Below are 12,887 nucleotides of genomic sequence, written 5' to 3' on the forward strand. Positions count from 1 at the left end.
TAAAATTTGAAAGTATAAAAGACTTAAAAATGGTAATTTTCCTCTTCTTTGTAAGATTATTTCCAAGTCTTTTTAGAATAGCAAGTTGTTTGGCAGCATTTCTACAGAGTCGAGATATGTGTCCATCAATTTAAGAACAAAGTCAATATCTACACCTAAAAGTTTTACAGTATCTTCACACATAACCTCTAGGCCATCGATGTTAAAAAAATTTAATCGAATTTTTTGTCTTCTTTCCAAAACATATAGCCATATTCTTGTTCAGTAATGTATGTGTGGAGAATATCAGTAAACAGGACTTGTTCCGTGTGGAAATAATCACGAGACTTTAAAGATGCTACACCGCTGACAAAGAGTTATTTCCCATCTAAAAAAGAAGACGAGGTATTTTTCTTCGGTTGTAAAATTTACTTTCATTACACCATTACCACCATTTTAAAAAGGGAAAAATACCACGAAATCAATATGAATATTGATACAATAAAAATAAGCTTTGTTAGTATTTCACTGTTGTTTATAAGTGAAAATATTTATTTGCAGAGGTTTTTACCTTTCACAACTTCACAGAGGTTCAGCCGTGAAACTGTCCTGTTTTCTTTAATGCCTTGCATATGAATGTTGTTCAGTTGATTCGGCATCAATCCGAAGTGGTAAACATATCAAATTTAAATCTAAATTTGACAATAGATGAAAAGAATAGTTTCATTAAGAATGAAAACATCCAGAACCAATATCAATCAAATTAAGAAAAATTATTGATCTCTTTTTTACAATTTAACATGACGTTTTGACACAACATAATTCAACATAGTCGTTATTTTCAATGAAAAATGCTTACTTTTCATGATTTTCTTTCCATTGTCTTTCGTGTTGGCTCCTCAAATGAGCGACAGACTTTTGATCTGAAGTAAATAAGAAAATATTCTTTTATTTGAACATTGAAATCCAAAATAATGTAAATCGCCGTCAACCACATCGATAGTAAGGATTTATTGAATTGAACAATTTACCGGTAATAGGTTTTAATATCTAATCACAGGAATTATCTGAATAAATAATAACTGTATATGTAGTGAACATAATGAAGCTGCATTAAGATTTGAGTTATAGTGATCATGCGGTATCCACAAATGTGTAATTTCTATTATCACAATGTGATTGAAATACATATCCTTATTATCACTACGTTTGATAAGAGGAGGATCTGACAACATCCCATTAGGGGTCACATCCAGATGACCTTTGGAAATAGCCAATAAAATTGCTGTCTTTATAATCCTGAAAGTGAATTTCAGGGGACAAAACAGTTTCAAAAAGTTGTCAGAATCATTCCGTGTTGATAGTCATCTCGTCCAAAGAGCACAACAAAGCTAAATGTATATGTATACTGGGGCGAAATGTCGTTTACAGTTGATGTAGCAGCGTGTATAGAAAATACATTTGATCTGAAGTACAGGGTCCAGTTTCATGAACATTTCTTAACGTTACAAAATTCCTTAACTTAAAATTATCCATTACAGAAGTTAACGAAAACCCCTTAAGTTAAGGAACATTCCTTAAAATATGTAATGCTTACCTATGGAGCCAAGGAATTCCTTAAAGGTAAGGAATATTCATGAAACTGGGCCCAGGTAGTATAAAGGTCATATGAACATGACCCCTTATGGGATGTTGTCAGATCCACTATTGAACGGAGTGGTTATAAGGATCTGTTTTTTAATCAGATTTGTATAAAACAGACACTAGTGCTTGGATAAGGTTAGTCGTATTTTTGGTGGAAATTATATCACTTTCTGAAGTAGAAAGTATCAATACAAATTATCTTTCAATTCCATATCCTTAAATTTTGATTTATAAATTTCATTTTCCCAATTGGTTTCGTTGGCTGTCTGCTTTCAGTACTTCTTCAAGGGTATTTAGGTCCTCCATAAACTCAACTCTGCTGGGTTATTCCATTACTCCCATGGAGGTGCTCTACTTCCTACTGATGTAGGCTAGTATTTTCCTCATCCCGAGATTCAGTAACACAAACAAACACATGGATTTCTTCTGATATTCTAAATAAAGAAAAGTGACAGTTAATTACAATACACTTACTGTCAAAGTGTTTCTGGAAGCAAAAAAAAACAATTTCATTATAACATGTGTTCGCAGAAGAAAAAAAAGACATATTGGACCCATTGGTATTAATACATACAAGGAATATTTCGGTGAAATTATTACACATTTAGATATCATAAAACTTGAAATACATGAAATGTCTCATTTTCTTGTGATAAAGGGAATGGGTTTACCCTTGGATCATGAAGTCTACGCCTGATATTTGGAATGGACTGCCTTGCGGATGATCTATCAGATTGCGGTGATCTTGGAGATGGCGACCTTGATTTCTGTGTCCCACGCTGATGAGACCCTGGTCTTGGTGATTATCTTGGTATTCTCGTCATTTGTGGGATAGACGGCTTTTCTGATTTAGCGGAAGGTGATGTCCAGCTTAACAATTGAAAAATAGTCATAGCATTAACATTTTTCAACCGAAGTAGACAAATGAGGTATCAAAATGATCATAATATAACAAAAAATTCATATCGGGACCACTTAATTCAATATATGTAGTAATTTCTCCGCAGGAAATGAAAAAATAGGATTTTAAGCTCAAAAATGATAATTTTTTAGCAATTTCTTCATATTTGGCTTGACGCAGCTATAATTGTTTCCCAACAAGAAACTATTATTCGTAATCAGTTATTTGACCTCTTATCAATTAGTAAAACAATAAAATATATATAGAGATACAAAAAAGAATTATTGTTATACCATCATTAAAGTTTACAAAACATCACCGGGTGCGTATACTGGGTATATGCTATTTTTCTAACTCCAAACCGCTGACACTTCAGTTTCCTGGTGTATTATAAGTTCCTTAAATAAGTTTGACTACTGGCGATTTATAAGTAGGAAACATGAATGTAAAGTTGACAGAATATCTAGGGAGGACAAGTCACAGTTTCTTTTATTTCCTATGCATATTATAAGCAAAATGTTAGATGGTTACCACAATGTCACATATTTCTTTCACTGGTTCTCAATTATAACCATTATCATTGTGCGTGCTTTCCCACCTCACTGCACTATCCTCTGACGTGACTCGGCATGTCTGGTAGCTGGTACATGCAGTCCAAATCAGTGTAATCGAGATATCAGTATCCAATTCGTCGAAAGTCAGAGCGTCGTCTTCGATGTCGATGAGCTGAGGTGACACTACAATACCAGTGGTGATCTAGCCTGTCATCTTTCATGGCCCATTCATGTTAGTGAAATTCGAGATGGCGGCCATCTTGATGACGTCATAGCCGGAGCTTATACAATGTTAACATTGTTTGGTTTTTTTTTTTGTTGGTGTTGTTTTTACTGATTGATAACAGGTCAAATAACTGATAAGAAATAATAGTTTGCTGTTGGCATACATTTTTTGCTGCGTCAAGCCAAATATGAAAAATTTGCTAAAAAATTACCATTTTTGAGCTTAAAATCCGATTTTTTCATTTCCTACGTAGAAATAAACTACATATATTGGATTATATGGTCCTGATATGTATTTGTTGTTCTATTGTGGTCATTTTGATGCCTCATTTGTCTTCTTCGGTTGAAAAATGTCAATGTTATGACTATTTTTCAATCTTTAGTGAAATTCGAGATGGCGGCCATCTTGATGCCATCATATCCGGAAGTTCATCCCAGTTTATACAATGTTACATCTCAATTTCGTTATCAGTGGGTCATAAGGCTTCAGAAAAAAACATTGGTTCGTTGGTTCGTTAAGTTGTGTGTGTGTGTGGGGGGGGGGGGGGGGGGGGGTGCACGTAGATCCCGGCCTATATATTCTGGAGCTATTGTGTTACAATGTATCCGTAATCGTCTGTAACAGGAGAGGAGCGGCAGGACCTGGATTCGAACAAGTGACCTCCGAACACTACTGTAGCCTCAAAAAATGATTTTATTCAAGAATAGTCATTACATACATATTATACATGTAATACTTGCCGTCTACCCTACTGAAAGGCTATATGGTCAGCATTTGATTGATATTAATCCTAATTAATATGCATTTTGATATCATATTTCAGATCATGGCAATCAAAATTCCTGTACAAGACTATAGCGGGACATATTTGATATTTAAAAAAAAATTCAAACAGAAACATATAAACATATATATGTGTTTCTGATTCAAACACCAGACGAAAAACCGGAACAAATTACTCTTATGCAGTTAAAGGAAGAAAGCGGTTATACCCAGAAAGAGAGGCAGAGGTATAACTTTTATTTTGGATATCGGGAGCGCAACAGACGGACCCTCTAATTTGGTTAAAAATAAAACCCGACATAGTTAATTAATTATTTTACGTTTTTGTCAATAACTACATGTACTATTGGGGCCCTACCAGAAGTCATGAAGGATCAGTAGTCGTGGTTTGGGAAAATTTAATTGTTTTCATATCATGAAATACAATATTTCCACACAAACAAAACAACACCTTCATGAAGTATTCGTCAGCAGCTCCAGACATTAAATCTGGAGGCACAGTAGAATATGCACACAATCACGACTACTGTTCCGTCAAGACTACTGATTGGGTCCCAGTAAGGAATGGAATAATTAACGCAATTCTCTTTTTTTAGATAATTTTGTGTTTTAATCAAGTTATTCTATATCGATTGTCCTCCTTACCTGCATGCTACAGAACGGAAATTCACACAATTCGTTCTGTATTCAACTTTTTGTGGATATGTTTTTAAATGTGTGGAATGCTTCGATTTTTAACCGAGAATAAAGATAAAGTTTTAGGAGCGTATCAGTAAATAATGATTTCAATTATTTCAGAAGGTATAAGCCGTTTTCACCCACTGGTTTCTTCTTGCAAAATGAACAAAATACTCAGGTTATGTTAGAAATACAGGATAGAGGGGAATGTATTTGGAAATTTACGTGACACACGTCAATCATGTCATTTTACGCCGGATAGTTTGCAACATAAAGGTCAACGGAACGGATTAAAAGTACTGACGACGATTATCAACCTGAAATCTTCCGTTTGTCGTCCATAGTTACAACATCACAACCTATCCGACTGGAATAAGTCAGGAAGATTGCTGATATATATAACGAACAATACAGGCTAAAGTACTGATCCTTGGGTTACTCCTGATGTTACTTGTGTCTAGTTTCCACCCCGTATAACTTTTAGCGGATGCATTCAATTTGTTCTTTATGACTGCTTTTGATTTGATGTATAGTGAATTCTGAATACAATGCCACTATAATTTGCAATGCAAGTAAAAGGATTATTTTTCAGAGATTTTGTGTATAAACGTTTTCTGATTCAGTTTTAAAATGCAAATGATGTGGATGCACGGGAGTCTATGGTAGCTACGCGCCTGCGGTACCCTGGTGATCCAGCTAGGATTTCCTACGGGAAGAGCTCGGACTAAGATCCGGCTAGGATTTCCCACGGGAAGGGCTCGGGGGAGGTTCCGGCTAGGATTTTCCGCGGGAAGAGCTCGGGTAAGATCCGGCTAGGATTTCCCACAGGAAGGGCTCGGGTAAGATCCGGCTAGGATTTCCCACGGGAAGGGCTCAGGGAAGATCCGGCTAGAGTTTCCCACGGGAAGGACTCGGATAAGACCGGCTAGCATTCCCTACGGTAAAAGACACTTTTCATATCGACACAAGTCACTCAAAAATTCATTACAGAATAATCCTCGCGACACTGGCTCTAGTATCATGTCCTGATATCGGTTATTAGTTTAAAGATGAGCGGACGGATAACTGTTTAGTAGAGAGAAATGTATCAATAATTAGGTAGAAACACAGGCGAATATTATAATTGTAGTGCTTGTTTAATGAACTGGAAAGTTGGTGTCTATGCGAAGTGACAACCAAAACAGAATTGGTTCCCTGCCGTCAATTCACTATATAGCTAGATACTACAATAAATGGATTACATTTTGTTTAGGTAGCCAATGACAGTAGAGACTTTGCTGTGCTGTGTATTTTTACATCGTCAGAATAAATAAATTATATATATATATCAAGTTAATATACCAGTCATACATGTAAGGTGTTTTGATTATTTTAGTTTTTTGTTTTATCAAAAGCCAGTGTCATGTAAGGAAGTGCCAGGTTTGATGATGAAGGAAAACCGGATTACAAGGAGAAAAATCACCGACCAGCAATCTGCTGTGTGGATCTTCAATCGTGACTGGGGAGTCACAATGCCCTTTTTTTATCTGTTTTAAATGACTACGTAAGTATATAAGGAATTATAGGAATTAGTATTAACTCCTAGATGTCGATGGCTGTCAACGAAATCAACCGCACAGGACTGAATATTCGAGATAACATTCTTAATGTTTTGTTCTATAACTTGAGGGAATTTAGAGCGCAGAGAAGAGAAGTGTCATCAGCGAAAGGTTTAGAAGTTTATCTAAATTATCAGTTATATCGTTACTATATAGAATGAATAAGAGAGGACCTAGGACAGACCCCTGGGGCACCCCTGCCTTCGCAATTTTAATATTAGATTAAGCATTCCCCAGACATACTTGATGCGATCTATCATTTTAAATATAATTAGTTAACCATATCAATATTTCCCTCGATAAACCATAACTAGTTAATTTGGCTTCAAATCCACTGTGTCACTCTCTGTCGAACGCCTTCGAAATATCATAAAACACTAAACGGGCTGGTTGTCCTTTTTTTCCAAATTATCACATATATTTTGAAAAATCTTTATAAGTTGCAGTGTATAATTTCAGTATGGTAATATGTTATCTGCAATATTAGGACAGGTGTTTCATTGATTTATTGATGGGGCTTGATGAGGTTTGTCAGATTTTTTTCTCTTGAATATGTTTTTTTAACATAAATTCTCATCTTTAAGATGTGTTGTCACCATTTAAGAAAATGCCACCGGTTCTGAATGCTTTGAGAATATTCGACATGTCGCCGTCGCGCGAAAATAATTCTGGACCTTGACCACACGCTAAGATTGTGATCACAAGTAAAAGAAACTATAGTGTAGTGTAAAACGTACTACTATAGTATTACTGTGGTTTCGAGATTATTTCTCGTGAAGAGAAGAAAAGAATCGCGCTATTCGTTTTTGCTTTGTTTGAAAGTGGAAAGGGGATGCAACCCTTTAAAGAGGTGTCATTTTTTGTCTAAGAGAGAGAGAGAGAGAGAGAGAGAGAGATAGAGAGAGAGAGGGAGAGAGAACCGCGTAGAGATGTGCTTCTTCTCAGACTAATGGCGGATTATATAAAACCATTATCTACCTAGCACTTATCTTCAAGGCTTTCTGGTGTACTCTATAGTGACCATCCATGTGTAAATCAGCAAAACACGCCTCATTAATATAAAATGGTTAGTTATTAACTGTACAGGGAATACCTGATTATCGATAAAACCTGCAAGCCACGTACGTATTAATTGTGACGGAGAATGGTTATTGAGCTATCGATCGATGTAACTCGGAGAATCACCAAAACTTTCTGTCAATCATGTACCAAGTATTATCCCAATCTCGTCCAGCCTTTCCTGTGGTTGTTTGGTGACCATCTAGACGAGAGCGCTCTATGATAGACATCATATCAATCAAGTTCCATCGACCGGGTGTTCGGAAATACTTTGTTACACTACATATTCCTTAAGTATGGAAACAAGATCAGAAAGATCTTTCTTACACACCGGAGCGTTACCCTAATGTGAGTAATGAGATTTCGAATCCGATAAGAAGAGTCCGACTCGAAATAGCACAGCGTAAAAAATGATGCTTTTAAAATGTTTGTGGACTAGTGATATGGCGATGTGGGGTTCAATTACTGATTAACTACGGACAGATGGCTATAAATATAAACCAGACACAATGGCGTGTACCTGTTTCTAATGCATCAGATAGAGAAATGATGTAACCAGTCGAATTGGAACAAGCCTGTTATAAGGTTCTCATGATTACAACGAAGGGACTATGTTGTGAGAAAGTTCCAGGTGGGAAGATACTTGGTGGAGAATACAGTTATCAACAACACATACTGAGGTAAGACGTACTACAGACACAACACATACTGAGGTAAGACATACTACAGACACAACACATACTGAGGTAAGACGTACTACAGACACAACACATACTGAGGTAAGACGTACTACAGACAACACATACTGAGGTAAGACGTACTACAGACACAACACATACTGAGGTAAGACGTACTACAGACAACACATACTGAGGTAAGACGTACTACAGACACAACACATACTGAGGTAAGACGTACTACAGACACAACACATACTGAGGTAAGACGTACTACAGACACAACACATACTGAGGTAAGACGTACTACAGACACAACACATACTGAGGTAAGACGTACTACAGACACAACACATACTGAGGTAAGACGTACTACAGACACAACACATACTGAGGTAAGACGTACTACAGACACAACACATACTGAGGTAAGACGTACTACAGACAACACATACTGAGGTAAGACGTACTACAGACACAACACATACTGAGGTAAGACGTACTACAGACACAACACATACTGAGGTAAGACGTACTACAGACACAACACATACTGAGGTAAGACGTACTACAGACACAACACATACTGAGGTAAGACGTACTACAGACACAACACATACTGAGGTAAGACGTACTACAGACACAACACATACTGAGGTAAGACGTACTACAGACAACACATACTGAGGTAAGACGTACTACAGACAACACATACTGAGGTAAGACGTACTACAGACAACACATACTGAGGTAAGACGTACTACAGACACAACACATACTGAGGTAAGACGTACTACAGACAACACATACTGAGGTAAGACGTACTACAGACACAACACATACTGAGGTAAGACGTACTACAGACACAACACATACTGAGGTAAGACGTACTACAGACACAACACATACTGAGGTAAGACGTACTACAGACACAACACATACTGAGGTAAGACGTACTACAGACACAACACATACTGAGGTAAGACGTACTACAGACACAACACATACTGAGGTAAGACGTACTACAGACACAACACATACTGAGGTAAGACGTACTACAGACACAACACATACTGAGGTAAGACGTACTACAGACACAACACATACTGATGGTAAGACGTACTACAGACAACACATACTGAGGTAAGACGTACTACAGACAACACATACTGAGGTAAGACGTACTACAGACAACACATACTGAGGTAAGACGTACTACAGACACAACACATACTGAGGTAAGACGTACTACAGACAACACATACTGAGGTAAGACGTACTACAGACACAACACATACTGAGGTAAGACGTACTACAGACAACACATACTGAGGTAAGACGTACTACAGACACAACACATACTGAGGTAAGACGTACTACAGACAACACATACTGAGGTAAACGACGTACTACAGACAACACATACTGAGGTAAGACGTACTACAGACACAATACATACTGAGGTAAAGACACTACAGACACAACACATACTGAGGTAAGACGTACTACAGACACAACACATACTGAGGTAAGACGTACTACAGACAACACATACTGAGGTAAGACGTACTACAGACACAACACATACTGAGGTAAGACGTACTACAGACACAACACATACTGAGGTAAGACGTACTACAGACAACACATACTGAGGTAAGACGTACTACAGACACAACACATACTGAGGTAAGACGTACTACAGACAACACATACTGAGGTAAGACGTACTACAGACAACACATACTGAGGTAAGACGTACTACAGACAACACATACTGAGGTAAGACGTACTACAGACACAACACATACTGAGGTAAGACGTACTACAGACACAACACATACTGAGGTAAGACGTACTACAGAACTACAACAGACAACACATACTGAGGTAAGACGTACTACAGACAACACATACTGAGTAAGACTACTAGAGAAGACAACACAACTGAGGTAAGACGTACTACAGACAACACATACTGAGGTAAGACGTACTACAGACACAACACATACTGAGGTAAGACGTACTACAGACAACACATACTGAGGTAAGACGTACTACAGACACAACACATACTGAGGTAAGACGTACTACAAGACACAACACATACTGAGGTAAGACGTACTACAGACAACACATACTGAGGTAAGACGTACTACAGACACAACACATACTGAGGTAAGACGTACTACAGACACAACACATACTGAGGTAAGACGTACTACAGACAACACATACTGAGGTAAGACGTACTACAGACAACACATACTGAGGTAAGACGTACTACAGACACAACACATACTGAGGTAAGACGTACTACAGACACAACACATACTGAGGTAAGACGTACTACAGACACAACACATACTGAGGTAAGACGTACTACAGACACAACACATACTGAGGTAAGACGTACTACAGACAACACATACTGAGGTAAGACGTACTACAGACACAACACATACTGAGGTAAGACGTACTACAGACACAACACATACTGAGGTAAGACGTACTACAGACACAACACATACTGAGGTAAGACGTACTACAGACACAACACATACTGAGGTAAGACGTACTACAGACAACACATACTGAGGTAAGACGTACTACAGACAACACATACTGAGGTAAGACGTACTACAGACAACACATACTGAGGTAAAGACGTACTACAGACAACAACACATACTAGGTAAGACGTACTACAGACACAACACATACTGAGGTAAGACGTACTACAGACAACACATACTGAGGTAGAACGTACTACACAACAATACTGAGGTAAGACGTACTACAGACAACACATACTGAGGTAAGACGTACTACAGACAACACATACTGAGTAAGACGTACTACAGACACAACACATACTGAGGTAAGACGTACTACAGACAAACACATACTGAGGTAAGACGTACTACAGACACAACACATACTGAGGTAAGACGTACTACAGACACAACACATACTGAGGTAAGACGTACTACAGACAACACATACTGAGGTAAGACGTACTACAGACACAACACATACTGAGGTAAGACGTACTACAGACAACACATACTGAGGTAAGACGTACTACAGACAACACATACTGAGGTAAGACGTACTACAGACAACACATACTGAGGTAAGACGTACTACAGACAACACATACTGAGGTAAGACGTACTACAGACAAACACATACTAGTAAGACGTATACTGAGGTAAGACGTACTACAGACAACACATACTGAGGTAAGACGTACTACAGACACAACACATACTGAGGTAAGACGTACTACAGACACAACACATACTGAGGTAAGACGTACTACAGACACAACACATACTGAGGTAAGACGTACTACAGACACAACACATACTGAGGTAAGACGTACTACAGACACAACACATACTGAGGTAAGACGTACTACAGACACAACACATACTGAGGTAAGACGTACTACAGACACAACACATACTGAGGTAAGACGTACTACAGACAACACATACTGAGTAAGACGTACTACAGACAACACATACTGAGGTAAGACGTACTACAGACAACACATACTGAGGTAAGACGTACTACAGACACAACACATACTGAGGTAAGACGTACTACAGACACAACACATACTGAGGTAAGACGTACTACAGACACAACACATACTGAGGTAAGACGTACTACAGACACAACACATACTGAGGTAAGACGTACTACAGACAACACATACTGAGGTAAGACGTACTACAGACAACACATACTGAGGTAAGACGTACTACAGACAACACATACTGAGGTAAGACGTACTACAGACAACACATACTGAGGTAAGACGTACTACAGACAACATATACTGAGGTAAGACGTACTACAGACACAACACATACTGAGGTAAGACGTACTACAGACACAACACATACTGAGGTAAGACGTACTACAGACAACACATACTGATGTAAGACGTACTACAGACAACACATACTGAGGTAAGACGTACTACAGACAACACATACTGAGGTAAGACGTACTACAGACAACACATACTGAGGTAAGACGTACTACAGACACAACACATACTGAGGTAAGACGTACTACAGACACAACACATACTGAGGTAAGACGTACTACAGACACAACACATACTGAGGTAAGACGTACTACAGACAACACATACTGAGGTAAGACGTACTGAGTAAGAGTACTACAGACAACACATACTGAGGTAAGACGTACTACAGACAACACATACTGAGGTAAGACGTACTACAGACACAACACATACTGAGGTAAAGACGTACTACAGTAAGACACTACAGACAACACATACTGAGGTAAGACGTACTACAGACACAACACATACTGAGGTAAGACGTACTACAGACAACACATACTGAGGTAAGACGTACTACAGACACAACACATACTGAGTAAGACGTACTACAGACACAAACTACTAAGACATACACATACTGAGGTAAGACGTACTACAGACAACAACATACTGAGGTAAGACGACAACACATATGAGAAGACGTACTACAACAACACATACTGAGGTAAGAAGACGTACTAAGACAGACAACACATACTGAGGTAAGACGTACTACAGACAACACATACTGAGGTAGACGTACTACAGATACAACACATACTGAGGTAAGACGTACTACAGACAACACATACTGAGGTAAGACGTACTACAGACAACACATACTGAGTAACGTACTACAGACAACACATACTGAGGTAAGACGTACTACAGACTCAGACAACACATACTGAGGTAAGACG

This window comes from Argopecten irradians, chromosome 10, assembly GCF_041381155.1.
Source record: "Argopecten irradians isolate NY chromosome 10, Ai_NY, whole genome shotgun sequence".
NCBI classification, from domain to species: Eukaryota; Metazoa; Mollusca; class Bivalvia; order Pectinida; family Pectinidae; genus Argopecten; species Argopecten irradians.